This window comes from Callorhinus ursinus, unplaced genomic scaffold (assembly GCF_003265705.2).
Source record: "Callorhinus ursinus isolate GAN/ISIS: 27379988/994484 unplaced genomic scaffold, GSC_fseal_2.0 scaffold28, whole genome shotgun sequence".
Taxonomy (NCBI): Eukaryota; Metazoa; Chordata; class Mammalia; order Carnivora; family Otariidae; genus Callorhinus; species Callorhinus ursinus.
In genome coordinates this window covers 10,422,534-10,428,890 of record NW_027397090.1, presented here as the reverse complement: position 1 = coordinate 10,428,890, position 6,357 = coordinate 10,422,534, and the positions used below count along the sequence as shown (strand labels likewise).

Sequence of the window (6,357 nt, the reverse complement as noted above, 5' to 3'; positions counted from 1 at the left end):
CAAGTTGCTATTTACTGTCCCGGAAGGATGAGTCATTCTCTGTTTACACTGAGGGACTGAAGTTATGTCTGTTCGCAGCCCAGGAGTGTAATCAAGTTGTGAAAATGCCATGACGGTAACTGTGAGTTCTCAGGGGATTGTGACATGCAGAGTATTAGAAACCTTTATTTAAGTGTATTGGGATGAAGAGTTCAGTACACTTGAGCAAGTGTTGGAAATCAAGACAAAAAGGCAAAAGGCAACACTGTGTTCACAGAAAAGATTTATCATTGACCCAGGATAATTTTTCAAATTTTATAAATATAACTGAGATTGTCACAAGCAGATGAGTCCCCTTTTCTATCCACAAAAACTGAAAAACAAATCCAGGGTCTTATTATTTTCTTTTTCTTTTTTTTTTCAATATATCTATTTATTTAACATGAGTCACCAGTGTCTAGTACAGAGACTAGAAAAATGAATAATTCATTAAAAACAGTCCTATTTTTCAATGAGAAACTGAGATTTAGTCTTAAATTACTATCTCAACACAAAGAGTAGCCTCCCACACTTTTCAAAAAAAATCAATAAGGACCCAAATTTGTTTATTTCTTGAAGGATGAGCGACAGGAGGATGGAGGGACATCTTGCCACTGGTCCGTAGGAAGGGAATAACTTGGTTTAAATTGAAATACGTATGGTTTCTCACATTTCCCACTTTTCACGTGGCTCGATGTGAAAAACATACCTAAAACAATTGTAATTGTAATGTATTGAGTTCCACCATGTGCCAGGTACCATTCATTTATTATCTTTAATTCTCACAACAACCTTGCAAGATAAATATAAGCTCCCACTGGGACTGGAGGAGGCTGATTCTGCGGAGGACCAGCGGCCAAGGTCATTTAGAGCCAGTCGGCAAACCGACAGCATGCCGGCTCTATATCCTACACTCTTCATCTTACCTTCCGATGCCTCTCTTGACAACTGACTTTAAGGCTGGCAATTTTACTTGGTTAGGTTACAACTGATAAAATTATGAACTGCTGTTTCTTCTAATTATAGACTTGCGGTATTTATTGGTCACCTACCATTTTTAAGTGTATCACTCAGCATGGGCTAGACTTTGCTTCATAGCAAACAGCCATAGATGTCAGTGAGTTTAAATAACAAAAATTTATTTCTTGTTCACTCAACATGTCCATCATGGGTCAGCTGGGGCTCTGCTCTAAGTTGACATTATCCCAGCAGAGGGAGGAGCTATTCTCCAAAACACTCACAGTCACAGCGGCCAAGAGAAAAGACAATGCTGAAGGGTCTTGCGTTGGTGATTAGAATTTTGGCCCAAGGGGTCACACACTGCTTTACATACAACTCAGTGGTGACAATGAACTATGTGTCTCTAACCAACCATTGGGGTCCAAGAAGGGTAAACCTACTAGGCCCACCCAGAAGACTCTACTAGTCAGAAATAGTTGGTGAGCAGCACTAACTGTATCAACAGGTTTGCAGCTAGGTGCTGAGGGGAACACAATAAGACATGGTCTTTGCTCTTAGAAAGCTTACTGTTGAGGCAGGGGAAAAAAAAGCTACCTTAATGCAAAGAAGAGTAAGTGCCAACCTAGTAGAAGCATCGTGTGAGAGGAATATAGAGGAAAGAGTTCGTTTTTAATTGATTTAATTCCATTGTTAATTTTAAGTGGCAAGAAGCCTTTGCAGGGAAGAATACAGATGAGCTTTAAAAGCTTGAAGGGTTTCAAAGCACCGAAGGATATTTTAGAGAGAAAGCTATTCCAACTAAGGGAACTGCGTGAAAGGGGTTGGCACGTTCACGCAAAGATGGGTATAGTGGTGGGAAAGGAGAGGCAGGTGGGGGAGATGAGCAGTGAAATCAAGGACAGAAAAAGCCACTTGGAGGCAGATCGGAGAAGCGTCTGCGCCACATAAGGAAACTGTGCCTTTATACTGAGGTTGCTATATTTAATCAGAACTATCTCAGAGACTCTCAGATGAATCGGTGTTGTCTCAAATGAATTGCCATCTTGACATATTCACCATTCTTAGAAGGGTATGTTCTCATGCCACTTAGAGTAAAATAATAACACTGTCAGAGCAGAGCGCCTGGTATGTAACAGGTGATCAGTAAAGTTGGAGGCATGAATGAGGAGGAAGCAATTTGAGAAAGGCCTTATGCATTAATCCTTTGACAGTCAAATTCTGAGTATCCCACCAATTTTTTTTTTTAAGTAGGCTCCACACCCAGCGTGGAGCCCATCGTGGGGCTTGAACTCAAAACCCTGAGATCAAGACCTGAGCTGAGATCAAGAGTTGGAAGCTCAACCTAAGGAGCCACACAGGTGCCCCAACACCTATTTTTTTTTTTAAACAAAGAATGAAAATGCCTGAAGAGAGCTGCTCGTTTGAAGCCTCAGTGAAGTGTCATCCAATTCTATATGCTTAATGCCTTCTGTCTTCCTTTCTTCACCTAAGGTATGTCAATTCTTTTAACATTTTCTTTTAGGTTCAGTGCTCCAATTCTTTAACTAAATTTGTCTTTTCTCTGCAATTTTTTCTAGACCCTCTGTGTGTCTCAGGATCTCAGAGCCTCCAGTTCTGGACAAAGTCACTAAATGGAGCTTGCCCCGACCCTTCAGATCTGCTAGGACCTCGGGGAGAGGGTTACCCACACTGCTTGTAGGTAGGAGTTCTCATCTCGAGTCTACAATCCTATAGACTCAGTTTTAAAAGGAACTATAGTAGGAAACAAACAAAATTTAAAAAACAAACAGAACCCACCAATCCTGCCTAGGGCTGTTCAAGAATATAGAACTTTCCAGCAGCCAAGGGACGTTGTCAGCCCTGGGCTAGGATTTTATACCTTATGGGAACAGAACAGGGTGATCTGAAGGAATAATATTGATGGCTTGAGTAGGTCAGAGCTGGGAGCTCGCTGTGTTTATCCTAAAACACTGCTCTGCTTCCTTATGCAGAAAATTAAAAAGAGGATCTGTTGGGTCAATTAAGCAAAACCTTGCAAAGCATGTGTCTGGGATTCATGACCTAAGAATAAGTGGTAGAAGGAATGGACAGAGAGCAGGACAACAGGATGCAATCTGGTAGATACTGTGAGTCCTACTGCTGTCTCAGCCGGTACTTCTCAAACTGCCGGTCCATGCGAGTCACCTGAGAATCTCCAGAACGTGGAGATTCGGATTCAGCGGGTCTGGGGTGGGGCTTGCAATTCCGAAGCTCTAAAAGCTCCCAGGTGATGCCAGTGTTGCTGGTCCCTCCCTGAACCACACTTGAACTAGCAAGCAGTCTGGGTAACTGCTTCACCTAGCTTCTTCCTTGGTAGAGCCCTAAAGATCAGGTGTTTACCCACGCTGTGTTCAGGGAGAGTAATCCCTCTGCAGCCTCACGGGATGAGCATGAATTTGTTAATCAGCCTCAGCCCATCATGGTAATTTTACCCCCTAAGCCAGTGATTGGCTTGAGGCGAGTCATGTGAACCATCCTGGTCAACGAGATAAAAGGGAAGCCTGGGCGTGGGGGAGAAGAGGAGGAAATGTTTCTTGCTCTGGTAAAGCAACCTAAGGTGGAAATTTGTCCCTTCCCAGCTCTGGGGGGTACCTGCTGAGGATGGGATTCTGGGAGCTGCTGTATTCCTCTTGTAAGTGTAACGGGGGATCTCCCTGGCCCTTTCCACCTACCTCTCTGTTGGATCCTCTCTTTTTTCTAGGCACCACCTACTCTAGTTGGGCCTCGAACAATAGAATCTAGCCAGGCTCTATTTTGGATCGTCTTGTCTTCTCATCAGGCATTCTCCTAATGAGAATTTTCAAACTGTAGGGTAGCAACTCACTGTCAGGTCATTAAATCAACCCAGAAGGCTCTGACCTGCACTGGGAGAAAGAACAGAGTATCACGGAACATCACACGTGGCAGAGGTAAGAATTAGGGTAATTTTTGTTTGTGTGATAGAAAATGTATTTCTTAATCTAGGTCTTCATCAGAAAGTTTGAGAGCCACAGGTCCTTGTGCTCTGATATATTGCTATGATTCTCGAATTTCTCTACCTCTGTTTCTATTTGCATATCTTTACTGGTTCTAAACCTTTACCTTCCCCCGCCCACTCCACATGTGCACCCAGAAAGCTCAGCAGTCTATGGTCACCCACCACCCACTCCAAACCTCCTCCCCCGTCCTTGCTTCTTGCATCAGGAAAGGGCACTACCATCCACCCTGCCACCCAGGCAAACTGAACCTTGGGAGTCATTCTTGGCCCTTCACACCCAACATATTCTGTCTCCAAATTTTGTTTATTTCACTCCTGTGTCTCTTTCAAAAGGTATCTTTCAAGTATGGTTCCTGCTTTCCCATTAGTGCTAGGGTTTTGATCCAAAACACTGTCCTCTCCCTACCTAACTCAACCTTTCCATAGCTCCTCTTAGCCCTTTCCACTTTCCAATCTGTTTTCATGCTGGAGCCAGAGGGACCTATTAACCATGTCACTTCTCTGTTAAATTGAAGGGTGAAGCTACCAATCAGTAATCTGGCGGGTCAGGAACTCCGTAACTGCTCTCTGAGCCATCTCCCCTGCGTGGTCGTCCTGCTTCCCATCCGGGGCTGCCCTCAACCTTTCCTACGTACAGTATTGCATCGTATCTGGGCCCCCGGAAATGCTTTTCCTTTCAGGAACTCTCTTCCATCATCTCTTAATGCATCAAACCTCCCTGATTTGTTGAAGTCTCAGAAGGCTGTTAATTCCTTAGGAAGTCCGTCTTTGGCTTCTGGATAAGAATAAGGTTCTTCCAGCGTAAAGAGCAGCATAACTGGAATTGTTTACCTGTTCTCAGGTTCTAAGGTCTTTTTCCGCCTAAGACTATAAGCTTCATCAAGGCAAGGCCCACATCTGCTTTTTCTCTTTGCGCTGGAACCACAGCACCAAACCCAGTAGCTGGTATATGGCAATAGTTTGTTTTTTAAATAGAAATTAGATAAAAGAGGTGTTCGAGAAGACATTTCTTTGATTAATTATGAGGACCGCTTGTGATGTTCCAATTTTTTTTTTTTTTTTTTTTTTTAAAGAACAACCGATTCCCCGCAAGTGGGATATTGCCAGCTGAAATACTCTGGGAGGTTTGGAACTGTTTAATATTCCAAATAAGGGCTGGCAGCCCCAGCCCAAGGTCCTGTGTCTCACAGAAGCACATATATTCATAGAGAGTCTGATTTTTGCCACCTATCTGACAGTAAGACCCTGGCTAATCAGATTGCTACAGTGGTTCACCCTCAAGTTGACCTATCTGTGTATTATTCAGAACTCACGTTCCGAGATGTGACTTTGTGATGCCTGAAATACTGTGATTCTCTCTCGTTTACACTGCCACTTGTCCCTTTTCTGTCCCTTCTGCTCCCCCGTCAGTGCCAGGCCTGCTAACAAGTCAGGCCCCTGATTTCTGATAGCGAGGCTCTGCTTACTTTATTCGTTATGGCCTCCAACCCAGGGTACCTCAGAGTGTCCCCAGGGGATGCTACCCTAATCACCTTGGCCTTTCTTTGAAGTTGAGAATTAAAATGAGTTTTCTCCAGTTGCTCTTAAGTAATCTAGTTAAATATTACAGCGTGGTTGACCCCTGCCTCCCCGCATCTCCCCTTTGACGTGATTCGGACTTGTGCTGACTGGCCTGCTGACCAGACAAACGTGGTCGAGCTGCAGAAGGAGGTAGCAGGAAAAGAAAGGGACATGTTATACTTTAATTAAAAAAAAAAAAAAAGCAATTGCATGTGCCCCAAAGCCTTGGGACAGGCCATGGCGGTTCCCGTACTGCATCCTGCAGACACGACCAAGGCCGGACCTCCCGCAGGGCCCATCTTCTCTTGTGCTCCAACCAGCGCAGTAGCCAGACTATGGACTCCAGCCCGTGCCGGTGAGGAGGTGCACGGCCAGTTCTCTTTCCTAATGAGGCTGTGAGGGTGTCAGGAAGGGGTGAAGTCTGGCGTCCCCTCACTCCCCACACCATGAACTGAGACTCAGTCAGCATCTCCAACACTTGAGGCCCCAGCCGGGCTTCACAGGGGGAAGCACAGGTCACTGTGCTACTGTTCTGCGCAGCTGGTCAGAGGTCCATGCAGAACCAGCCCTCGGTCCTGCATGAGGCTCTGGGGAGGCCTCTGCTCGTGGAGCAAGTTCAAGTTGTAGTCAAATCAAGTCCCCAGCTGTGTTTCCCTTGCTCTGTCCATATAAGCTTTGGGGAGACAGAAAAGCCTGAGTGGGCTGCTGTGTCCTCTCAGCTTCGGGTAATGATCCCTGCCGTGGTTCTTGGAGGGAGTGGGAGGGGTGAGGGTAACTCCAGGGAAGTCCTCTTGCTCTTTTTT

The 6,357-nt window shown here is 45.0% G+C and overlaps 2 long non-coding RNA genes across 2 annotated transcripts in view; both read left to right on the top strand.

Moving 5' to 3' along the window:
- LOC141370196 (uncharacterized) lies at window positions 1–2,650 on the top strand. Its single transcript, XR_012374041.1, has 3 exons — window positions 1–121; window positions 2,371–2,469; window positions 2,556–2,650. It is a non-coding gene; the product is annotated as an uncharacterized lncRNA (long non-coding RNA).
- Window positions 2,651–3,827: 1,177 nt separating this feature from the next.
- Window positions 3,828–6,357, top strand: part of LOC141370195 (uncharacterized) — a 127,215-nt gene continuing 124,685 nt past the window's right edge. Inside the window, exon 1 of the long non-coding RNA XR_012374040.1 lies at window positions 3,828–3,926. This is a non-coding gene — a long non-coding RNA (uncharacterized lncRNA). The remainder of the gene's footprint in view (window positions 3,927–6,357) is intronic.